Below are 26,420 nucleotides of genomic sequence, written 5' to 3'. Positions count from 1 at the left end.
AGCGATGCGCTCGGGCAGCGAAGCAGGTGGAAGAAATAAATGCCATGTGAAAGAAGCTTTACATGCGCTCGGTTTTGTGATGACCAAAATTGGTACGCATGACACGAGTGCGTGAACATAAACAACAGTCAATTGTATACACCAGAATATGCGTTCCATTGGCGTGGTGTATACTAGCTTCTGCATGCATGCGTGCATGGCAAACATGCGATATATGGTGGACTAGATGCCATGGCATGAATGTTTTCACTTGGTTCAAGGACAAACAAGGCGATATATGCAGCTCTGTGCTGGCTGCTTCGCATTACATCGATTCCCACAGTGCGTGGGATCTGCCGGATTTTTATACGTGGTTTTGCCTGCGTTACGCCAAGCGACGACAGCATACGACAGCCCGGGACCCTAAAGTGCTTCACACTTGATGTCGTCATCAACTCGCACGAAGAAGAGGAACACTTCTCCTTGGCGCGAGCGCGCCCTCAATATCCTACAGATGGCTATGCTATACGTAGTTTTGCCTCCGTTACGCCAAGCTACATGAGACGACGACTACAGCCTACGACAGCATACGAGGGCATAGGACAGCCCGAGCCCCTAAAGTGATCCGCACTTAGCAGCGCTTGTCCCGTGTTCTCTCTCTTGTGTTGTCGTGTTGTGCGAGATCGCGAGATCGATATAGACTCAGCTGAAGTCCATAGACACAGGAGACACCAGAACACCTCAATACGCAGAGTGAGATGATATACAGAGGCATCAGATACGGAAGCGGGCGTTAAATGCCTGAGACACGTTGCACGTCGAAGCGGAAGAGTAAAGTACACATCGGGAAGAGCGATGCGCTCGGGCAGCGAAGCAGGTGGGAAAGCCATGTGAAAGAAGCATCGCTCGGTTGTGATGACACGCCGAAACGTCAACAGTAGTCGATGTTTGCCCGCTCGCAAGTACGTGTCTTTAGTAGCATTTGTTTTCTACGTCTTCCTCTTTTTTTTGTTGACGTAGAGGCAGCCGACGTGGTTCTCAGCGAGGCCTAATGGTAAAGAAGAGAACGCGGGTGACACCTAGCGGTGGGGACACGAGAAAGAAGCGGGCGGCGTGGACGGCGTTGATAGTAGAGCCCCGTTATTAGACCGATTTAGTAGGGCGTCCGCAGCAGCTCTGTGGACGCAGCCTGACAGCCATTTCCTTGGCGGGCTGCGTCCGTAAAGCTGTTGCGGACGCTCAACTAAATCTATCCGATCTCTGTGCTCCAACTCTGAACAGCATCGTATAGACAGCCTACGTTGACAGCTTAGAACAGTATTTCCCCACAACAGACAATAGAGGGAAGTTTGGCCGCTGCGATCGTTCAGCCACCATGAGAATGACGGGTAGTACATGGATTTGCTTAGTCTTCGTGCTTGCGGCGTCGAACGCTCTTGTGGCTATGTTTATTGTCGCGTTTTGCCTGTTGTTTCGGAAAAAAGAACGGCTCGCTGTGACCCTCGCGAGTCCATTTGAATTGGTTAGCCTAAAAGGGTCAATTTGGCCAAGTGTGGGCCTGCTGAACTTTCGCTGGAATTCGTCTTGCGACAAGGCGGCTGCAGGCCACCCGGAGCCATGCGGAGCCGCAAGAACGAAGCTCAGGCAAATCCATGTACTACTCATCATTTCCATTCTGCTTCAAGTGTCATGCGTTGTAGTTCCCATAGACACTAGCGCCATATTTCCCTCTAGCGTACTATTATGAAACTCTATGGCTTAGTAGAGAGCCTCGAGCGTGAGCCGATCGAGTAATGGAACGCGTCCGCGTGACGTCTGTGCGGCGTGACGCCACCTCCCATCGACAAGGGAAAGCTAAGATGTGTTCAATAATATCGCCCCATTTTAAGTTTTTTTTCGAGTTCGAACTAGTGAAAATTCAACGTAGTTCAGATTAAGAGTGTAGAAAACCATGGCCACGCCTTTCTTTGAGCTGGCGTGTTTTTTTACCCTGACTTAAAAGCCTGCCTTTCAGATTAATAAGCTTGAATTGAGCGGTCCGCGAACATGCCTGCATTCCGTGCAAACCTTACTAACGTATTACAACATGGAGCGGGAATGATGATCACGTGTCCGGCATTCTGTTTTTCCTCAAGACAGCATGGACATATGTAATTTCTTGTTTCTCAATAACAATAACTCTTTGACAGTCCCGAATGTTCCTTTTCGATATCTATTTGCAAAAGTCCGCCATTTCATCGCCGAGTAGTGGGCCCAAGCCAGAAGTTTGCTGGACAACAACAATAAGTTCGATATCACGACGCTGAATTAATTACTCCATATTGTTGCTGTGGTTGTTGTTGCAGTCTAGGAAAAACTGGCTTATTTGCCACGAGACGATTGACCATTCACTTGTCTTCCACACTTCCTTTTCGTTCTCAAGCACGCCCTATTCTTGCTATAACTTTAATCCCGATTATAAGCTTATTGAAAACAACCGTGAAAGTGGCCCATATCCACCCGTAGTGGGTATGCGCCATCGATAAGGCAACAAGAACAATAATGAACCACCGTGTTGCCAGTGAACGGCGTGCCACCACTGACGCGGTCTCCACGTCGTGTCGTGTTCGAGCGGGTGGCCCCACGACGAGCGTCGCGTCGCATCCGAGGCGCAAATTCCTGCCTAGAAACGTCCGGTGTCGCTTCGACTCAAAACGGTACGCTTACGAATTAATGTCAGCGTTTTAAAGCGGCTGTCATTACGAGTAAACGCCTTATGGCAATACAGGATCTCTACTTGTGTACAGTCGTGTACGAATGAAAAGCGAACAATTAATTGAAAAGTTGAACCGGTTTCACGAGCGACCGCTAATTAGGCCAGAGATGGCAAAATTACCCTAAGAAAGTTATTAAATACCTCACTAATTGCTTTTCTAGAATTTCTAAAATGTACTAACTTACATTACAAATTACCGCTGATCGAAATTTATGACATTACATTACTAATACTTTTGAAAAGTAATGAAAAACTTCGAAATTACATTGACAAAAGTTCATCATAAGCAAAAATTCATGTACACTTTATTGACAGCACATGTACATTGAAACCTCAGAGGTTTTTGCGGCATTTCAGAAGCAGCTGTCTCGCTCCCGCGCCTGAAGTTTGGCACTCAGATTAACTTGTTTTCGTTATTTAATTTTTTCTTGATGTCGTAAGGGAAGCGGACACGCTGTGTTTTAGTAAAAGGTACAGAATGTAATTGGGAAGTAATTAGTCATTTTCTCGATATATTACTCACTTGAAGAAATTCATTACGTTTCTGGATTACCAGCTAGGAAAAGTAATTTATTTACAGTAACTTAATTACTACCAAGTCTTAATTATGCTAAATAAGTGGGAACGTTAATTTCACGAGCGACTGCTAATATCGGACTGCCAATGCTGTAGTTTCCAAAGAAGGTTCAAGGCCTCAGTTTAAGCGCGCAAGCCGAAATCGGGCCGGCATTACGCGTATACGGGCGGAAACAAGAACAAGATAACTCGCTTTAGTTGTTCCTAAAGTCCCTGTATCTTTAGTTGTTCATATTTGAAATGTTCATGCCTCTATACGCCACAATGAAAGCTGCGCAGACATCGCGCTGTGCATGGCGTCTAAACAGCAATACGAGTCTGTGTAGCAGATAATATTGTATAAATTGGCCGAGTTGAATATTAGGCCTATAGACTGTCTTTAGTAAGACCACACATCCCAGTCAAACTATGCAAAGGGTGGAATGACTATCTGGGGTTTTACGCGCCAAAATCACGATATGATAACCAGGCACGCCGAAGAGGCGAGCTCCGGAAGTTTCCGACCATCTGGTGTTCTTTAACGTGCGCTGACATCGCACGGTAGTACACGGGCCTCTAGCATTTCGCCGCCATCGAAATGCGACCGCCGCGGCCGGATCGAACCCGCGACCTTCGGGTCAGCAGCCGAGCACCGTGACCATTGTACCACCGCGACGGACGAAAAGGCGGGTCGAAATAAAAAGGGTTTTCAAAATTTAATGACTGCAAATATTTTTTTTCGTCAAAGTAGTCTGTATCGCTATGTTGTTTCTTGTTTTTGAAGCCCTACTCAACCAGCATGAGCTGAATAACACACATGGCGATACAAACAGAAAACTAGAACAAATCGAAACAACGGCAGAAGTAGCTGCCGAAACAGATAAAGAATAATTGTAAATAGAACCGCTTCAAGGCTATGTATAGGTAGTAGCACTGCCCGATAGATCTTAACTTGTTTTCAATCATTCAGTAGCTACAGCGCGCATGAAAGGCCTGATGCCCGTTGGCGCATCGCATTAACCGAAGCGGTAACGTTTCGTGTTCGAACTAAGCGAGTTTTTTTTTTGTCTTTTCATTGTAATTAATGTACGCTTTTTCTGGCCGGAACTGAGCAGTGCGTTCGAGTTAACCGGGAAGATCGAACTAACCGAGGTCTAGTTAACCGAAATCGATTGCAGCTTAATTCTGTGGACCGCAAAGAAAAACGCATGAACAAAAAAAGAAAATCGACAATATAAAAAAAGGCATAGAGCCGCTAAACACGCATATACGAACGATGCAAAATGCTCGTACTACCTTTGCGGCATTTCAAATGGCTTTCGATCACGGAAGGGTTACTCTGGCTCCGAATGATTTATTTGTAACCCTGTACCGCTCAGACTATGAGATACTGCTGCGATTTCGTTGTCTCAGACTCCTCATTTCAAGCACGACCAACGCAACGAATAGCCTCGAGGACATAGCGTTCAGGATAGTTTGAAAGCGAGTAGGTGAATGCTTTCGCAGAGAAATATTTAAGTTAATTAGTCCGCGACCGTTAATGTACAACATCAGTTATGATGAGGCCGCTGTCACTGACTAAATGAAGTGAAGAACATATAACTTGCCAGGTTTTGTTTTTGTTTTAATTTGTTCAGTGGCATGCCAACCTATTTATGACAATGTTACCTCACCCGACGAGTGTTGGTCTAACTCCACGCTATAACTGAAATAATACTTCATTGCTATATTTTCGTAAAAATGTATCTGGCATGAAAAGGTATACAGGTGAAGAATTAATTGTTTGACTATTTGAAACAGTACACGAGTGTTAGAAGGTTAACCATAAACTGCATTTTCATCATATATTATATACGTAAACACTTTAAGCTGGAAAAGTCGCAAGTCTGTTGAGTTGCTTTGAAGGTGTAGCTAATTGGCAGTGGCAGGTTCAGGTGCAGCAAAGAAAAAAAAAGCTCAAGCCTACATGATTTCTTCACATTTCATTCTGCTTTAACGTTCACCTCTTCACTGGTGTAACGCACAGGCAAGGATACTCACCTTCATCTAAGCAATGTCGTGGAAGCCTCGTTCAAATGCACATTTTAACGAAACCAGCAGCAGGGGGCGCCACACTAAGTGAACATGTCACGGGCAGATATTTTCCACGCGTTACAATGCAGGAAATATAACTCGATCGGTTATAGTTGACGTCTGTATCGCCACGCAGGCAACCTCCTGAAACAAGTACAAAAAAAATGAGAACCACGGTATTTTCCTTAAATCGCTGTTTCCGTACAGCGCTGCCTGTACGTCGCCGATTGACGAATGCGCTGTCACCTGCAGACTTCTTCTAGGCCACGTGTCTGAAAACATCTCGAACGATATTACTTTTTTTTTCCTTTTCTTCTAACGACTACGCGGGAACGTTCGTAAGATGCTGTTCCCATTTGACACAATATATAGAATTTGCGCAACTAAATTCACGAGAGTTTTACTTCGTAACAAAGTTTCGGTGCCTACACTGTCTTCAGCAGTCGGCGCGTGTTCCTGAAGTTTTCAATGAACGCAGGAAATTATTACGAGGCTCAGGAACGCGAGAGAAACAGTGAGCTTTGAGTCACGTCGACAGCTGTGATATTTCATAGTCGTATAGGATAATGAAAACAATACCTTTTAGTAATACCTTTCTTAGACTCAACGACTGCTAAGAAACGTAACAGCTGTTCGCGTCAGGTGCCTTTAACAATTGTCCCTGTAACCTACTGGTACGTTTGCAACACAAAAATAAAAGAATAATTTTTGTGGAAGTTTACTGTGAGCTACTGCAAGCAAGTAATCACATTTCCGTATTCGCGTGTGATGTTACTGCTCACTCGTGTTGTATTACACACCACACCACACACACACACACACCACACACACACACACACACACACACACACACACACAACACACACACCACACACACACAACACACACACACACACACACACACACACACACACATATATATATATATATATATATATATATATATATATGTGTGTGTGTGTGTGTGTGTGTATGTGTGTGTGCGCGTGCGCGCGACGTATTAGACATAAAGGCATACTGGGTTTTGTGTCAATTTAATTAATTTTTCCTTTCGTTCTTCTTTTTTTTCTCTAACTAGGTTGGTGCACGGAAGATGGCGTGGAGGTCAACCTGGAGATGAGCTGTGCGCACGGGGTGAGTGACGACTTACGGAGATTTCAGGAGTCATATTTTTGTCAATCAATCAATCAATCAATCAATCAATCAATCAATCAATCAATCAATCAATCAATCAATCAATCAATCAATCAATCAATAAATCAATCAATCAATCAATCAATCAATCAATCAAATATTGTAAGACATAACTGAATTACAAGGTAAATAGTTTTCCTTTAAAAAGGTCAGCTTTATAGCCAATAAACCTCTAGGTGACCTTCAGTATCCTAGACAGTGAGTTCGGGCCCAGGTTTTTCTTTACCGTAGTAGGAGACGGGAGACAGGGATGTCAATTCGAAACGTGCATATACAAAAGTAGTTTAACGTTCATTGTACATTGATAAATGAGAGTCTGAGCAATGTCAGTTGGTGTTTGGCGGCTATAGCGCCGTTTGATGTGAACGCACCTTCGTGGACGCACCTACGAGGAAGGCGGGGAACATATGCTGCGTGTTTTTGACTACGCTTTCTCTCTGTGGGGAAGGGGGGAGGGGCAAAGGTAATGGGTGCAGTGGCGATGTTATCGTGGGGGCGGCCGTCCCCTTCCCCGCCCTTTTTTAGCGCCGCCTCTGCTTGAAGTGTCAGTCGATATCGCTTATATGAAATCGCATTACCCGAAACTGTACTCTAACTGATGCTGTCATTTTCTTTTTTCAATATCACCATTGGTAACTTATGACATCCGTTTAACAACTCCTGGCTATAGGTTCGAAATACCTGACCTTCAAGGAAGTGTAATAGGCAGCACCAACAATATGTACGCGAGCACCTTAATATGCAGTCGCGACAAAAAAAAAAAAAAAAAAAAAAAAAGGAGAGCGAGAGAGAGAGCGAGTGAGAGGCATTCTGAAAGGAGGCGCAGAATGTCCACAAAGAGTGACCTTCCTTCCTTGGTTCTTTTTTATTACCCTCTCCTTTCTAGCGTTGCCTACTTTTCTGCACCTTCTTTTAATTTTCGTCCAGTCTTTCCAGTTTTCAATGTTTCCGTCCTTTCTTATTTTTCCCTTTCTTCCTTCTTTCCTTGTTTTCTCTTTCTTCCTTCTCTCATTATCCTTCCGTCCGCTGCCGTAGGAAAGCCTCCAATCATACGGGATTTCACCGAGAAGCTCATCTGCTGCGGCTGCGTATATAGTCTGTCGATTGCACGTCGCGTGGCTTCGTTTCGCGGACTGCGCCAAGCCCACGGCCGTGTAACGAAAGCCTCCGTGTTCCGCCTTCGATCATCGGCGTTGGTCCGTCGCCTTGGGAACCTTGACCCACATAGCGTATGTAGCTATAAGCGGCGTGTTATTGGCGACGGCGCGGCGAATAAGCTGACGAGAGAAACGAGGAGGGGTGTTGTTTTGTACGCGGTGCAGACACAAGAATCGGCTTGACAGGAAAGGGGCACGCGGCCTCAGTGGTATATACTAATACAAGCGTAGACACCTCAATGAATGGTGTGACGTACGTACACTAGTTGTTGAGGCGCATTGGTGCCTCCTGACTCTTTGTTACCAAATTGGGCATGTCCGTAAAGGGACGCGAGTATGCAATTAGGCTTGGAGCGTTAGGAACAGACAAACATTACCCGCCGCGGTGGTCTAGTGGTTATGGGGCCTGACTGCTGACCCGAATGTCGCGGTACGAATCCTGGCCAGGACGGCAGCATTTCGATGGAGGCGATAATTCCAGCCGTCCACTGCGGCGTTTGTCACAATCATATCGTGGTTTTGGTACGTAAAACCGCAACGGTATTATTATTAACACACAAACAATAATACTGAGAACATAATACAGCACGCATCGTTCACTTGAAAATGGTACAGACAGCTTGCACGTGACGTCATGGACACAGCTTCTTAACCTACTGGTACTCCAACATGACGGACTTGATGACCCAAAGACAGCATAACATGCTTCGTTACGGTTAACATGCGTCAATGTGATAACGACGCGACCGGGACTTCATTGAACTATATCGTTGTCGGTGCAAGCCATCTATAGCGGAAGCCATGGAAACTTTCCAAAGGCTGTACATATAGTTTAATTCAACTAAACACTAGCGAAAGTTCCTCTTATTTCTGAGATGCATGATACCTTTAGACCTCCAATGTGGCAGCATTGTTCGCTGACGCGTTCATGTAGATGGAGCGGGAAAGTAAAATGAAACAAATTCTGGCGCATACCGCGCACTGTGGGAATCGAAGCGAAGCAGTTAGCCATTAGCATAGGCGTGCGCAGGGTTCCCCATTAGGGGGGGGGGGGGGGGGCAAAGGTTCGTCGCAGCGCCCCCCACCCTACTAAGTCAATGTATGGGGCAGATTTCGCCCCCGCCCCCCTGTGAGCACGCCTATGGCCAGGAGCTGGCAACGACGTACTCCCTTTGAACCGAGCGCTCTGAAGCGGACGCACGCGTTTGTGTAGATGGAGTGGGTTACGCTGTCTTACGATGCGCATCGATAGCGCCTTGAAGACCTAAAGGGCAACTCATACTCCCGCGTAACGTCGGCGCTCTTGCACTAGGCACCGTTACACAACATGAGTCAGGAATTGGCCAAGCAGTGTTGGTCTTATGTGTGTAAATACGGCAAGCGTCATGGAATCTATGTTACGTCGTGTCACTTATGTTATGTCAAGCACGCAGATTTATCCCAGCTATAGGAGTGACCGCGATGGCACGTTGATTTGAATGAACAGCATGCTATTGGGGGGGGGGGGGGGGGCAAGGTGCACCTTGACACATCCCTACCCCAGATCACCTCAAGGAGAACCCTGCGCACGCCTATGAACGCGTGGTAAGACGAGATAACTCGAGGTAACACCATAAAAACGTTATAATATTATTCCCTCGAAGGGCTGCACACAATCCCTTAGAGGGGCCCTGCAGCACTTTTCCAAGTAGCCATGGAATTACATCAATAAATTTGCTTATTCCCTCACGAATCGACCACCGGAAAAATTTTTAGAATCCGTCCAGTACGAGCGGAGTTACAAAGATTCTCTCGTCCCGACGAAAGCGCTGGAGGAGGAGTGGCTCGGGCGAAGAAGGTACGTCACGCGCGCCTCGTGACTGTCAGCACCTCGCGCGGCGCACTTTCAGTGCGATCGCGCGCGCGCAAGTGACGGCCTCCCGCGGCGGCCGCCGTAACTACGGAGCGCGCCATGTTCAAATCAGCCAATGGCGTGGAACTTGGGTCAGTGACACCGTGAGCATCATGTTTTGTCGAGAGAAGAGGAAGCGATTTTTAGCTAACTTTGAGAGTTTATTGTAAATCCCAGACCGCGTGCTGCGCTATAATGTTTGGCTCGCCTGTTCTTGGGACCCTCGACTACCGATTGGCAGCTTTTTCTGACCATGCTGAAAATGTGTTGCTGGGCCCCTTTAATATTCGCGTTATACTTTGCCCAATTCTTACGTTCTACAATGTCGTCGGTTTTCTTTCGGTCGATAATACACAACGCTTGTGTTCGGGAGGTTGACACCGCGTTGCATGTGGCAGACGATGAATATGACGTGCACTCTGAACGTCCCATCGCGTGCTAGTTTGCCCGCGAGGCACGCGCATGTATAGCGACATCGGTGCTTTCCTGGTCTCATCGTCACGCGAAGGAGTCATCGGAGCGGCTTGTGCACCTCTTTGCCGGCGATCGGCCCGAAAAAAATAATGAAAAGGAAAGGTGAGGAGCGCGAACACGGGTACAGGTGGGGAGAACAAGGGAACACAACGCGGCATTTGTAATGTCTTCTTCTCATCTTTCGTGTCCGTGTTTGTTGGCCCTACCTCGTTTTGTTATGAATACTTACCAACCAGCTCAACTTTCTGTGACTCTAACCAGCCCGAAAAACTCACAGGATCCCTTATGCATTCCCCCAAGACGACTCGAAGGTTAAATACATCTTTTCTTTATTCTCAGTAGATTGTATTGATCCCTCCACGAAAGCTTTCTGCACGTAACGTGGTTTTGCACTGCCTCCAGGATCGGAGGCAATGCAAGATTTCTGCGCTTTACCTGATTTTTCGCTGCCTCCGTGATCGGGCCTGCCTTTGACCAAACGACGATGTCACCTGACGACATCATTTTACATCGCGTTATGCGACGTCATGATGTCGTCTTCACAAATTTTAACGACCTGTGAAAACATGAAGACGTCATTAGGTGGCGTCATCTCACAATGATATTTTGCTAGACACAATATTAATGAGAACCAACAGACAATAATGCCAAGGAAAGTACAGGGAATGTTATTTGGAGTAATTAAGATGTAAATGCGAAGAAAGTAAAGTGGACGAAACGCTCACTCGCTGCCGGCAGGGACCGAACCTGCCACCTTCAAATAACGCCTTCGATGCTCTACCACTGAGCTACGGTGGCGGTCATCCTCCCGTCAACTTTATGGGGTATATATGTGTATTTAAACCCAGGAGTGTTAGGGCCGATCGTAGCTATGGCGGCGAGTGTGGAACACTCTTTTTCTGCCTCTTGGCGTCACGTAGCATGTGATGCCAACAGGCACTATACTATACACTATCTTTTACATCGCTCGTGTTGATGCCCCCGACACCGACGGTCACTTTTCGCGGTTTCTGAGAGATCTAAGGCTTTCGCCTTAAAAAAAAAAACGAAAAAGAGAGTTTCAAGCTACCGCAATTACTTCAAATAATCGTCGTTATCCCCCTATCCACCAAAGAAACGAGTGGAAAAGGCCCACGATGACATCGTCTTAAAATAAATAAACAAAAGGAAACAAACGAATGGATGCATGGACGTACGATCCCTACTGGCTGTTTTCCCAGATCGAACCAGCTGTTGGCGGTAAAAGTAAAACAATACATGCGTCTTCGGACATCGCTGAACTCTTTTCGTCTGTCGTTTCGGAAAAGCCCTGTTGCAAGAGAGTATAGTTCTAAGAATCAGAATAGGGGACGTCTATATGCAAAAGAGGGGCCTCGCTAAAGAGGGACGCTTCTGCGGAGACATAAGTTATGCGTGATTCGCTTCCATTACATCGAAAGGTCATATTGATGTTTGAGGAAAGCGACAGAATGTGTTTGTGTGCGTTAAGGGGGGGGGGGTGAGTGTGCCTGAATCAGCCTTTCAAGCGGACCATTACGCTCCGATAGCGCCGTGGCGTGGCCACATGCAGCTCTCCAAAGCTGCTCAACACTTGCCTAACTTACGAGCTTCTCAGGAACGCTTTTTCACGTCGATCATGCAAATGACAGGCAAATCCTTTCTTTTTTTCTGCGCTCTTCGAATACATTGCACATTTTCGCAATTCTTCGCCGAACCTTTTACTTCCGTGTGTGTGTTGTGTAAGTTTGCGTGTTTTGTGAGTGTCCGTGCGTTTGTGCGTCGTGTGAGTGCGTGTGTGTGTATTTCTGTCTGTTTGCGGCATCGATGTTCGCTAGCTTGATGAGACATCGCTGTGATGGCAAAAAAATAACGTTGGCTGACTAAAAAACGATGTCGTTGGCCATTTCTAAACATGATTGCTCACTTAAACACAATCGTACTCAAACACAAACACAGTTGGAAGTACCGACCGTGTCGTTGTTTTTGTGTTTCCCGCCCCGCCTTATCAAAACTGTGCACACGTTAATATGGATGATTAATGAGGTGACGTCACAGGTCCCTTTTGTGCACTTGCCTAAGAGGACTTGAATGCAAACGCCATCATCTTCTTTAGAAGGCAGCTTTTAGGCGCCCTTTCCTGTGTTGAGCGGCGTCGCCGTTGGCGTCGGCGTAACCGATAGAGCGAACGAGGACGACAGAGAGCGAACGCGGAGTCTGTCGATATCACGAGCTACGAGCCAGGAGCTACTGTACCTCGCTTTATTCCTTCGTCACGCGCGCTGCCCCTTCGGTCGGAGCTCGTGCGCATGTAGGGCTGGCACGTGCACTGCGGCTGACTTCGCTTGTCGTAACGGGGCTGACGGCGTTTTGCTTCGTTCGCGACGCCTGCAGTGCACAGATTGGTGTGCGTAGCACTCGAGCGCTTGCAGTTTCTGCGGCAATATGTAACGAATGTTAAATTGTCACAACTGCGGATAGCCAGAACTTCAAAACACAGTTGGCGTTGCTTCAACACGAAGCTGCGCTCAGACTTAGCATTGGGCAGTATCGTAATCATCATCGGTGAATTTTCTCTCATTCGATTGCACCTGCGAAATCAATAGATGATTGAACGAGCAGGAAAGGGAAGGGGGGAAGGGGAGGGGGGAGCAAGCGAAGCATGGCGTGTGCGTGCCCAACGCACTTCTTTCTTTCTTTCTTTCTTTCTTTCTTTCTTTCTTTCTTTCTTTCTTTCTTTCTTTCTTTCTTTCTTTTAGATGCGAAGTATCTTAAGGCGGAGCTCAATCCGGTGGTGGTGGTGGTGTGCGGCGTGACCACCCTTACTGCGCATGCGCATACCCTCTTCACACACCTCCTCTCCACTCACCCTCTCCCCTTCCCCTCTCCACTTTCCATCTCCCCTCCCCTCTCCCATACCCATCTCCCCTCCCCCTTTCCACTCTTCCTCTGAAATGCGGGCTAGACATGCCGAAATTCTCTTTTCCTGCGCAACGCCGCGGTGAGCTCGAGCGCATGCGCGTCCCTCCCCTTCTCTCTCCTCTCCTACGCTGCCCCCCTCTCGCCCGCCTGTCGACCGCGTTCCCCGCTCGCCCTGTGAGAATTAACGGCCAGGCTAGATGGAAGATACGACGTGCGTAGCGTCCCTCTTCGCGTTCCACGACGCGAGGTCGGTAGCATGCCCAACGATCGCCAACGGAACGCGATCGTGCAAGTGCTCCGGCTTCGCATCGCCTCATGGTCCCCTTTAGCGGGAGATGGTGTAATTTCTTTCTTTCTTTCTTTCTTTCTTTCTTTCTTTCTTTCTTTCTTTCTTTCTTTCTTTCTTTCTTTCTTTCTTTCTTTCTTTCTTTCTTTCTTTCTTTCTCATTGCGCAATGCTCCCTTTTATCCTGTTCCTTCCTCCATGCCGGCAGTTGCGCCTTAATCCACGTACTTAGGAGTGCAACGCTTCTTTTGACACAACTACGGTCATGCGGTCACATCCTGGCGACAATCAAATGTGGCAACGAGAAATGACAAACTGACCTCGATAAAAGATCAGATTGCCGTCTCAGAAATGGCTGATCGCCGACAAGCCACGCGATCGATAGAGCATCTGTTATTGGAAAACGGCGCATACAAATAAGCATGACACCGGCGCACCTTTTAGGGCCGCATTCCTGTACAGTCGCCGGCGCCGGCGCTTTTCGCCCACGCCGCCGACACCACCGCCGCCCAGCTGCGTAACTCTAAACAAGCTTCGCCTGGAAAACAAACATATATCACTCTCAAAGCCCATTGGTTCTGGTCGCTATACACTTACGTCCAATTGTGTAAGAATTTATTACCGCTAATGCTGACTGATTACTTCCGTAAACATGTCCAGTTTCGAGTAATCTGACTAAAGCTTTTCGTAAACATCACTGGTCTTGCAGTGTTCCCACAGCGCGTTTATTCTTGTAAACACTAATGACACTAATGAGAACTGACTGTAGACAGTAATGACTAATGACTTGTAAACATAGTCACGCACCAAACTCCTACACGGGCTTGCTTTAACAGCTCTCTTCCCGTCTCTTAATATGACATCGCTAATTAACGATGGCAGGTTAACGTTGTTACTTTTTTTCTTTTTGTTGCGGTGCCGTTCGTTGCAGGGTCCGCATTTTTTTCTCTCCCTGATTCTTTTGCGTTTCGACATGACGCCTTTCTTTTGTGTTACGAGAGAAGAGGCAAACGCCGGGAAAAATATGCCAGCTAAGTGTCATAACGTTCACACGACTTACCACACATGTCCTGCGTGAAAAGGGGGAGGACTCTGTAAGTCTCCCCTATATAGGTTGACCACTCGTATCAGCGAGCGCTGATTGGATAAAGCTCGATAACGAACTTTGATGATTGGCGCCTGTGTCAACGGGTCTCTAATCATTATCCAATAAGCGCGAGCCGATATGGGTTGTTGACTCAGAAGATTTGGCACCCCCAGAAATCGAGAGAGAAGAGAAAAGTGAGGCCTGTTAAATAACCAGGTGTGGAAAATGATAAGTAATCAGATGCTTGCATCATAGCTGCGCTGATGTCTCGACGCGTCTAACGTCAACTTATTTATAGTCAGCGGGTATTTGCTAACACTATATATTTATAGCATGCATCCCTACAGTGCAGTGCGCACAGCGTTGAAGCGGCGTTGGCTAACGCTACTATCGTTAGTCCAGAAAAAGCTCGCGACAGTGAAGAATGTGTCGTAAACTGTACCACCAACCCTGACAGCTCTTCGTTCTTCTGGCGCAAAAAAAAAGAAAGAAAGGAACCTACGGGAGGTGCTGGGGGTAAAAAAATGCACTGTAAGAAATCGTGCGCCTGTGTCCTGTTTAGGGAGTCTCGGGAAACGCAACAGATGGCCTTAGTATAGCCGCTGGTGTAGCCATCTTTGCTACCCACGCATGCCAGCAACAAGCGCATGCGCATGCGCATACATGTCACGCACGCACACAAACGCCACACACTCACACACACTCACACAGAAGTCTTCTTAAAGGCCCGCTAAGCTTGTCCGACTTCAAAGACGAGAGAGTTGTTTCGTTCTCGCCTCACTAATACCTTTCCCAGGGGCTCTGTCTCTTCCACACAACTTATTTCTTCATAAAACACGCGGACAATTTCAGCACTAAGCGTTGAGTCTGTCGGTGGTGGTGGTGGTGAAAACGGGATTTTGAGCTTTTCAGCTACACGCTGTAATGTGCGCTCGCGCAGTAGAAAACGCAGAAAACGAAGTGAAGTCAGTTGATCGCGCACGATTTTCATGCGAGATAAGGCAGGAGAGGTGTTCGACTTCATGGCAAAGCAGGGTAGGATACAATTCGCAACTGATATTCCTCGCATACGAGCCACTCGCGAGCTCATTTCCTCACGACGTCACGTGAACAGACTGCTAGCGTCATGAAATGCGCCGAAAAGGCGGAAAACGCCTGGGGAGAATAACGCGCTCGTTCTTTCTTTGTATTTTCAGAGGTTGTTTAGGGCTCCTTTAGGAGCTATAGCTCGTTTATAATACCACGGTTCGCGAGGCTCGGGCACGCACGACACATCTGTCGCCGTTCCGTGCTCGCGCAGCAATCCGTCTCAGCCACGTGTTGTCTGACGCGATCCATCATCCGGGATCTCTGGCGCCTTCTTTCTATAGTGCGAACGGGTTATGGTTACGCGTGGAAAGAGGTCACTAAAAAATATGACGTCCTTCTCTTCTTGTCGTTTTCGGAGCGCTCAACAGTTGAAGTTCGGTAAACTTTCGTCGCGACGGCGGAGCGCCTGCTTGAGAAACAGGTCACATGTGACACCCTTCGTGTAAGATATGGCGTAAAGGCGGTGAAGTACGTATATAGACAGGAGACCTGCATAATTGAAAAGTTCAAGTAAGATTGTGTGTTTGTGCGCGCGCGCGCGCGCGCGTTGTGTGTGTGTGTGTGTGTGTGTGTGTGTGTGTGTGTGTGTGTGTGTGTGTGTGTGTGTGTGTGTGTGTGTGTGTGTGTGTGTGTGTGTGTGTGTGTGTGTGTGTGTGTGTGTGTGCGCGCACCACCGTTTTATAACTTGAAATCAACTTCAGAGCTTCAAGAGTACTGCGATGTAAGGGGAAGAGCTATTTATTTCTAGCAGTTTTGGCTGGAGGACCAGCATTCCTCAGACAATGTAGTGAAAAAATTACACCATTTCCCGCTAAAGGGGACCATGAGGCGATGCGAAGCCGGAGAACTTGCACGATCGCGTTCCGTTGGCGTTCGTTGGGCATGCTACCGACCTCGCGTCGTGGAACGCGAAGAGCAACGCTACGCGCGTCTTGTCTTCCCTCTAGCCTGGCCGTTAATTCTCACACGGCGAGCGGGGAACGCAGTCGGCAGGCGTGCGAGAGAGGGCAGCGTAGGAGAGGAGAGAGATGGGGAGGGGACGCGCATGCGCTGGTGCTCATCGCGGCGTTGCGCAGGAGAGAATTTCGGCATGTCTAGCCCGCGTTTCAAAGGAAGAGGGAAAGTGGAGAGGGGGAAGGGAGAGGGAATGTGGAGATGGAAAGTGGAGAGGGGGAGGGGGGAAGTGGAGAGGGTATGCGCATGCGCAGTAAGGGTGGTCACGCCGCACACCACCACCACCACCACCGCATTGAACTCCGCCATAAGATACTTCGCATCTAAAAACGCGCAGCAATATTGCGAGCGCAATCAGTGACTCTGTCATCTCAACATATCATCATAATTTGTACAAGTTCTTCATCTGTATATATCATCATCAGTGTGTCATAGCTCGAGCTCGACTGATTCAAGCGGTTCCACATATGTGGTGGAGGTGCTCTGCTCAATATATACACCTTTAACCAGCGAACTAAATGAATGACAGGACTTCAAATAAAAGTACCGCAAACGTAGTTTTCTTTGCTGATCAAAAATTTTTAAACAAATCACTTGATAAAAATTAAAGTGTAGTTGGTTTTGTACCGTCCATGCCGGCAAAATTTATATAGGGAAAGTTTTTGTTCCCGTGACGACTTCATCGTAAAGATCGATTTATGGTTTGTGTTTAGCGCGAGAATAGAGGCAATGCCAAAATGGAAGTTTGTCATATTGTCGCAAGGGTCTCGTAGACGCTGGCGTGATAAACCTATACACTCTTTCGCGAAAGCCGCAGATACCGCAGCAACACATAGATATAATAAATTATGGAGATGGCTGTAATCGTTGTATCTCGTAAGCGGAAGGATTCATTGTGTCATATACGACACCTGAGGTAATTTATGGATGTAGCCGAGGCTTAAAGAACCCTGTACACGATTAAGACACCAGTAATAGCGGTGGGAACATAACGCATACAGTAGGGATATTGGTGCCTTTTTTTTATTGGTCCATGGTTCGTCTTTGATCATTTGTTGCCCTCCTCGATCGTAACTCGGATAAGGCAGGACATGAAGAAACTGGGTTTCTGACGCCGCGTCGCTGATTAATTGTCCTTGGACGTCGCTCGCTGCGGTAATTCGGAGCACGTATATGTCTGGGGGCCTCTACCACGTTACGACAGAAAGCCACGCAGCTTTAACGATAACGAGGGCTGCAAATCTCCGAACGACTATTGTCGTACGCTGAAAGCCCCGAATCATAAAAAAAATGCTTGCAAAAACGTTCGAAAGGGACAAAAAGAAAGAGAAAGAGGGAAATACGGAGTTAATTCAGATCTACACCGCCCAAAAAACATGGAAGGAAATTATTCATTCGCCTAAGACGACTCGAAGGCGAAAGCCATCTTCGTCTTTTGCTTCTTGTCCTCCTCAGTCGATTGCAATGATCCATCCGCCCTACCCCGAAAGCTTTCAGCACTTAACGTGGTTTTGCACGGCCTCCAAGATCGGAGGCATCGCAGCTTTCTGCACGTCACGTGGGTTTGCAGCAGTGACTCTGAGATCGGCCCATGGTTAAGCCAGCGGCTAGTTCGTGTAATGACGTCATCATATAATGACTTCTTGAATCACTTCGCGTTGACGCTGACGCCGCCGACGACAGTCAGTTCTCGTGTCTGATGAAGCATTTAAGGCTTTCGCCTTAAAGAGATAGAGTCGACTCCTAAGGAAGCTCCCAAACGCGTCTCGAAACAGGGTGTCTAAAAATGGTGGCTGGCGCCATATAATATCTAAAATATTCCAATGTGTATTTCGCCTGGTGTACAGTTTGATATAATGGCTTCTATTCCGTGCTGCACATCGCTAAGACCTTTTTTTCCCGGTTTTAACTCTACTGATTTTTTCATTGCGATAGCAATTATATGGGTATTCTCGGCTGATTGTTGGCGTCGCCGTCATGTCCCGGATATTTATATTTATGTGTATATAAATACCAGCCGCAAAGAAAAATAAATCGGAAGAAAAAAATTTCCGGAGCGCGCCACCGGGATTCGAACCTGCGACCTTTCGCTGCCGTTCTTCGTGTGACATGCTAATTTGTTGCTATCGCACTCAATGCTTCACCGTTGCGGCCAAACTGTGACTGTTTCGCTGACTCCCCCCCCCCTCCTCCCAAGAAGCAAAAAACAGTTCTTGAAAGTCCGGTCTGCCTCCCATGGAATTACTCGCATTACACAAAACAAGATGACGAAATCGGAGTCCGATAACAGTCAGAAGCCATGTTGCTGCACAGCCCAGCTGACGCACGCGGAGCGTAGCTCCGCGCGTCAACTGGCAGTACGGCGCACTCGTACCGCCTTATCGTCGGGCTCTCTCTCGAAAGCGGAAGAAAGACATCAGACGGGAAGGCGTTGGGGGTGTGCTATCCGCAGGTGCTCAGAAGCACCGAACAAACGAGCGCAATCAGGCGACCACTATAGTAACCTCGCCCCATCGCTTCCGTCTACACGGGATCGACCGGTTCCGCCCTTTTGTTATGCGCCAGGGATGGACCTTATATAGGACCGAGAAGCCGAGGTCTTTTTCTGCTCCTTTTTCTTCCCTACTTTTTCCCCATCCGTTGTCTTCAGATGTGTCCGTCGCTTATCTTCCCGTATTCCCGTACACGTATACCATCATCCCTTTTGTAACGATTGCATATATTTTTCCCCTGCAGCGCTATTGTAGGTACGTAGTGAATAGTGTGGGACCCAGTATCCAAAAGCACATCGTTGCCTCTTGTTTCCCTTTTTTTTCTCTCGCTCCGATATTGTCTTCAGCGACTGTTCCCTCATCTTCCTGACACACGATAACGGATACGAACCAGAGAAATAAAACATCAAAAGAAAACAAAGGCATTTGGGACCCAGTTGGGGAGCCTATCTCACAATTGATTCGTAGCCGTTCGCGGAGATTCCGCATCCCTTTTTTTCCCTAATAGTCATTTTCCGTTTCCGTGCATTCTTTTCTTTTTTTGTGCATTTGAGAAGAGGTGCAGCGTAAAACTCTGTGCAATGATAAACACACTTTACCTCGGTTCTCTTTTCCTATTCGCTACTGTGTGTACTCGTTCCTTTACCTCCATTTCCAACACTATCATTTCCACACTTTCCCCAATTTCTTAGGTTGTCTGCAGGACCAGTTCCTCGGTACTTTCCTGTTCTAAATTGGCTTGCAGTGTCTAACTCCACACTGATCATTCAGCTTTGCCACTACCCCCTTCCCCCACTGCATTCCTCCCTATATTCCCCTTTTACCTGTATTCCCAAACATATCCTCTCCACTTTCCCCATTTTTACGGCGAAGCTTTCTTAGTCTACCCTGTGCCGTAGTGGCAGTAGTAGTAGTAGTAGTAGCAGTAGTAGAAGTAGCAGTAGTAGCAGCAGCAGCAGCAAACAGCAGCAGTTGAAGTGGCAGTGGTAGTAGGCGCCACGCGGTTCATATGAACAGACTGGGGAGTGAATAAAAAAATAAATTAATGGAAATGATGATGATTATTAGACGCTCGAATCTATGATGACGATGGTGACACACGTGATCTCGCTAGCCAATCACACACACACTCGCGCGCTTAGTGCTTAGCTGTCCCACGGTTTTCACGGCATGAAATTGACTGAATTTTTTTCCCCTTGGCTCTATACTGCTCCCGGGCGTAATGACGCTCCCTTCAGCCCTTTCTCCCCCAGCTTGCCATCTCTCTTCCTTATATATTTCTCTTTTCTTCGTTTTTTTCATTACCTTCTTCATGCTTCCTCATTGTCTTCGCTTTTTCTTTACTCCCTAGAGCGGCGTCCATAGCCTCGGAGTGCTTCCTTTATTTTGCCTTAGTTTCGTTTTCGCAGCTCGCACTTCATCTCCCGAACCGCCAGCTCACTTCTGACTCCTCCTCGTCTATCTGTCGACACCCGATATCTCTCGTCGTAGCCCCAGGCACCTCGAGAACTTGAGTTGGCCATATCTCATTCCGTACGTGTGTGGGGGAGAAATAGAGTGTGACTGACAGAGTGAGTGTGTGTGTACATTTGTGCGTATATACACACGTCGGTGTGTGTGTGCTGGCGAGTGAGTGAGTGAGTGTGTGTGTGTGTGCGTGCTTGTGTGCGTGTGCGTGTGCGTGTGTGTGTGTGTGTGTGTGTGTGTGTGTGTGTGTGTGTGTGTGTGTGTGTGTGTGTGTGTGTGTGTGTGTGTGTGTGTGTGTGTGTGTGTGTGTGTGTGTGAATGAGTGCATGAGGTATTTACTGAGGGAATGGTGGAGTTACAAGGGCAGAAGTGCAGGGGAACATGGAAGCTTGAAGAGAAGAAAAATTCGTGAACAAGGGGTGTCGCTGGAGACGACGTTTCGACAAGCGGACTGGTCTTCTTCAAGGCTGAAACCTTGAAGAAGACAAGTCCGCTTGTCGAAACGTCGAGCGGCTCCAACGACAACCCGTGTTCACGAATTTTTCTTCTCAGTAAGTGGGTCAATATGTTAGGGATTGAGGGAGTGAGCGAATTACTGTGTGAGTGTGAGTGATTGAGTTTGAGAATCACCTTATTATTTTTTTCTCTGCGTTACCCGCGGGAAATACGTCAAAAAACGGCGTTCTTCGTGGCCGTATAGAGTTCGCCGCAAGGAATTCGCCTCGTCGAAAAACACACGTTTCCGGAGTAACTTACGCGAAGTTTGGTCCACAAGGTGGTACTTAGAATACAAAAAAAAAAAACACGATGCACAAGGTACACAAGACACACACGTCGGACAAGCTCTCATGCGACAAGATATTTCGCCTTTTCGGTTCACACTGCTCAACGATACTGAGAGCTACGAACTACATACATTTCAATTTCGCTCGGCTCTACCGATCTCTCCCGAACGAAGCGCGCCACACACTAGAGAGAAGTGAAAAGTTTATGGAAATAATAACTGTTTACTGGTAGAACGTGATGGCAGTTGTGGCATAATCGGTTGCCAATACGCACAAGTGAAGGCTGTACGCATTGGCAACTGATCCAAAGAATTTAGGTTCGGTCCCTACCGGCGGCAATTTTTTTTCGTCCACTTCAATTACTTTCAATTTACGTCATGATTACAACACTACACTTTAGAAACTACATATAAGATATCTCCTACGTCTTCATCGGTTTCATTGTCTGTTGCATCCATTAGGTATTGTATGCGTGCGTCATTACTGAAACGATCTTATCTGCGTCTCACGTCCTCCGGGAAGGATAGGAGATATCAGTGCAAATATGGGGAACAATATATCCTGCTTTAAAATACAATATACCTCAACGTTAGGCTGTCGTTCCGAAAGCAAAATAGACAGAACAAAAAAAAAAAACGCTGCCCCGGGGTCGACGTTGATCGCATCCGACGAAGCTCATTTGGCCGGCTCTGATGTGTCGGTCCATATAGCGCCTGCATTCATACTACGAGTGCGCATCATTTGACAAATAGAGGTAAATATATTCGCTTATGGCCCTGAATACTCACACGGTGCCTTGCGCATTCGTCTAGGACGACTCGAAGGCGAAAGCTGTCTTCTTTTACGTTTCAGTCGATGTATTGATCCGACGAAATTCTATAAGATAAATTCTATAGCACAATGAATATGTGTGCGTACTCGATGTATCTCGCTATGTAATCGTACTTATTGTACTTTTTTTTCATTGGACCTGAAACTAGCTTTCGACTATGGCTCCAACCAGTTTTTTGGCAGACTTGTATGCTGTATGCCTGCTATTAAAGACCCCCCCCCCTCCCACACACACACACACTCTTGCGAAAGCTTTCTACACCTAACGTGGCTTTGCACTTCCTCCAGATTCGGCCCATCTTTCAACAAACGACGATTTCATGTGATGACGTAGTCATGGACGTCACGTTATGTGACTTTACTGTGACGTCATGATGGCGTCATAAATTTTGGCGATCTGTGACTTCATGATGACGTTATGTGATGACTTCATTGCATAATGATGATTTTTTTTGCATCACTCCTGTTGACGCCGCCGACGCCGACGGTCGATTTTCACGTTTGATGAGGCATCTAAGGCTTTCGCCTAAACAAAGAAAAAAAAGGACGCTGCCCCGGGTGTCTATTCTGATCGCCTACGATGAAGCTCATTTGGCCGACGCTGACAGATCGGTCCATAGCGTCTGCCTTTACACCACGAGTGCGGATCGTTTGACAAAGAGAGGTACAGGATATGTCCCCTTAGGGTTCTAATAAAGCTCGTCTCATGACCATCAGCCGCGGGTCCTACGGGAACGGTGGTTTGTGGTGGGATTTCTCTGCAGAAAAGCCCCAACGAGCGCGTCCATCTCCTCCTCCATTAGGCTTCCATTAGGCGAAGAAGACGTCTTCACTGAAATGGCAGGGAAATGAATACGCCTAGAACGACCTGGAATTTTCGCTTGTTTGGTGTTACGGAACGACGTACTAGGCATTGCACTCGTGATGTACGTGTTTTTTTTTTCTATCAGATTCTTTGTGGTCTCTTGCTGATTAGTCATTACCGTACGCGTACACTTGTTAGACGAGCTTGACGGACGTAGCATCCGTGTAACTACCGTGTCGACCAAAAAACCCCGGCGCAACTTCGACAAATATTGACAGCCCTTTTAGCTAACGCTGAGAATAATACAGACGACAGCTCATGCTGTCACGAGGCATTCATTAAACATGACATGTTACCAGTCGATAACGGTCTACCAATTGCAGTGGGTACCTTGCAGATGTACTTGCTGTACGCATTCTAGGATAGTTTGAAACGGCCAGTGTTACGCGCACAAACGTTCCTTTACTTGCGGCATGGCTGAAGGCGATGCGCGCGGGGCCCGATTACGCTATCGCGTTCTACTCTTGAAGGCGAAGCTCTAGCATCCTCCACGATTTGCACTGCCTCTTGCATCAGCCCACCTTTGACCAAGCGACGATGTCGTGTGATCACGTCATCATGCGGTGTGACTTCATAGTGACGTAATGAAGACGTTATCACATGATGATTCATTGTATCACCCATGTGGACGCCGACGTTCACTTTTCGCGTTTGATGAGGCACCTAAGGCTTTCGCCTTAGTGAAGTCGAACAGCCCCTTACAGCAATTTCACCGTCTTTGTGCTCAAAGTAACGTCGGGTTAGATATACTGCTGGTCATTTAACATTATTGCGGTGCTGTGTGTACCGTCAGAATTGTCTGTGGGAAGGCATTTTAGGTGCGAATCACCTTATGCGCTCGGGCTGTCGGCGTCTCCTGTCGTCGTAACCCGTCACGGTGTTTTCTGTCGTCGTCCGCCACGGTAAAGCAAGTGGCAAATAAGACGACGCGTTGGCTCTGGAAAAGCTCTCTTTCTGCGAAGGACGCTGCCTGCAATGGGTGACGGACGCTGTCTGTAGTAATGAGAGGACGCTGTCCTTTCATTACCATTGACGTGTCCCTATGGGAAACACCGGTGCTTCGCACCTCCCCAGGTTTCACGTTAGTGGAGCTGTCTTGTATAGTATAGTATAGTATAGTATAGTATAGTATAGTATAGTATAGTATAGTATAGTATAGTATAGTATAGTATAGTATAGTATAGCAAGGGGTGGCAAAGGGGAGTGCGGGTGAGGATGAGGGAAAAGAGGAGGGCAACGCGACCTGCTCCGTCGCTTCCTTAGTATTCACACCACTAATTCGTAGCTGCTCCAATGTTTTTTCTATTTGTTGATGCCCCAAGGGTCCCTACGAGACAGTACATAAGGAATGGGCACATAAAATACGGAGATGATTGCAATACAAAGCATGGTCAAGACACTCGGCGGCAGATCTACGGCCTGCTGTATCACTGATGAGCGCAGTTTGTCTTGGAAGGCCATTCCAGTACCGGCCACTTCGGACGAAGAACGACTGCAGAGACGTAATGGTGCGGGGCTCGCGATGATCCGAATTACCGAGTTGGAATGTCCTGTTCGACGAACAGGATGAGCCATGGTTTATTCAGCCGGCTGTCGTGAGGTATGGAGGGAGGAAAAAAATCCGCGCATGTCCGCGAAGTGAATCATGATGAGTGGGCGAAGCTCTGGATATCGTATGGGTGAGTAACCGTACGTTACCCGAGCGTTGCCCCATATAATGTAAATTGAGTGACATAAAGTGGCATAAAGTGGCATAGAGAGTGGACGACAAAGCTAGGTCCTATAGGGTGCATAATGTCTACATTGAAGTCGCCGACTAGTATATAGGGTTTGTGCTTGTAGGTGTTTTATACTGTTCTGTCACAATTATGGTTGATGTTCGTCTATTGTAAACCTTTTTTTATTCACATACACACGTATGTTTCGACTATAGCAACGGTTTTCTATATACCGTGACAGCAGGCAGTGAGTGTCGACGACAAAGCTAGGTCCTAAGGACCATAATGTGTACGTTGAAGTCTCCGACTAGTATAAAGGGTTTGTGCTTGCAGGTGTTTTATATTGTGTTGTCAAAATTATGATTGATATTAGTCTACTGTTAAAGCTATTGTTAAAAACCACGCATCTCCACGAAGTGAATCACGACGAGTAGGCGAGTAGGTGTGTGAGCACGGGCACGGACGCCACACGAACGAACATGCCTCGGCCTTAAGGTGCTTCGCCCCTAAAAAATGCAGAGCCCCTCCAATACTGTAAAGATTGGAGCCAGTGTATGGTGGGTCTGCTATAGTGAATACTGGTATAGTGAATTTATATATTATGATTATTCAGCATGTTTAGCGATTAAATAGACATACACCCAAAGCTTCAGCGCGCTTCTGTGCGTGTTGGCGCTTCCTCAATCCCAGTGTTCTTCCTCCGAGCGACCCGCCGTGGTTTTGTAGTGTTTATGGTGCTCGACTGCTGACGTGTCCGAATCCCGGTCGCGGCGGCCGCATTTTCGATGGAGGTTAAAATACTGGAGGCCCGTGTACTTAGATTTAGGTGCGCGTTAAATAGCCCCAGCTGGTCGACATTTCCGGAGCCCTCCATTACGGCGTCTCAGTCTCTCACAATCATATCGTGGTTTTTGGGACGTTAAACGCCAACAATTATCCTCCGAGCGAATGACACGCATCCGTCTCATAGCGAGTCCAAAGAAAGGGCAACTGCTGATAATAGCGCTGGCCGCGATATCTACGTCACGAGACAAAGGGGCACTACGATTGGTAGTAAGTGCCGCCGCCGAGTATCGCGGCAATTTTGAAAAGAGGCATCGGTGGTGTCGAGGGGGCGAGGGGCACCTGTGCTGAGGCACTTTATACATAAACCGATGTAATCCGCCACCGAAAATTCTGTAGCCTCCCGGTACTGCCTGCTTCATAGTTGCATCGCAGTTTTGGCACGTAAAAACCAAGAATTTATATTTAAACTCTTAAACTAAGGCCCTCGGATACTATTGTGAAATGTACTAGAAAGGTAAAATGTACTAGAATACAAAGCTAAAATGCGCCATTGTACGGAGGTGAAATGTACTAGGGCACAAAGCGAAAGTCTACAAGTGTACAAAGCTGAAAAGTACTGGTGTACAAAGCTAAAATGTACTATTGTACAGAGGTAAACTGTGCTTGTTTACTCATCTAAGTTGTACTTCTGTGATGAAATGAAATGTCTAAGGTTAAAATCTGGTGAGACACGAAGGCGAAAGGTTCGAAGGTGTTATGGTCAAAAGAACTAAGGGGAATCCAATAAATAGCCCGTGCGGTATAGGCGTATGCGGCGTCGTATATACGGAGAAAGAAATCGATGATCGCCTCACTCACTCCGAGCCTTCAGCCAGGTGTGGAGCCTGTGGGTGCCGTTGCCTTTCGTGACTTTTTGTTCGCGGCCTCGTTCCAACTTCAAACCTGGGGAGCAGCGCCGTGCGTGTGAAGTGGGGCGAGATCGTCGGCAGATTCACGGCTTACAAAGACAAGATGCACAAAGTGAAACCGAGTTTCAGTTCCGTAGTTCTAAAATAGACTGGCGA

General features: G+C 47.3%; 1 protein-coding gene across 1 annotated transcript in view; it reads left to right on the top strand.

Annotated features, from left to right (window-relative positions):
* LOC119374471 (sodium/calcium exchanger 3-like) overlaps window positions 1-26,420 on the top strand; it is a 291,218-nt gene that overhangs the window by 132,122 nt on the left and 132,676 nt on the right. The window contains 1 exon segment of the mRNA XM_037644580.2: window positions 6,441-6,496. The gene's annotated coding sequence lies outside the window, so the exon portion shown is untranslated.

The sequence above is a fragment of the Rhipicephalus sanguineus genome, chromosome 11, assembly GCF_013339695.2.
Source record: "Rhipicephalus sanguineus isolate Rsan-2018 chromosome 11, BIME_Rsan_1.4, whole genome shotgun sequence".
NCBI classification, from domain to species: Eukaryota; Metazoa; Arthropoda; class Arachnida; order Ixodida; family Ixodidae; genus Rhipicephalus; species Rhipicephalus sanguineus.
The sequence above is the reverse complement of the archived record's forward strand: the minus strand, read 5'-3'. Positions and strand labels throughout refer to the sequence as shown.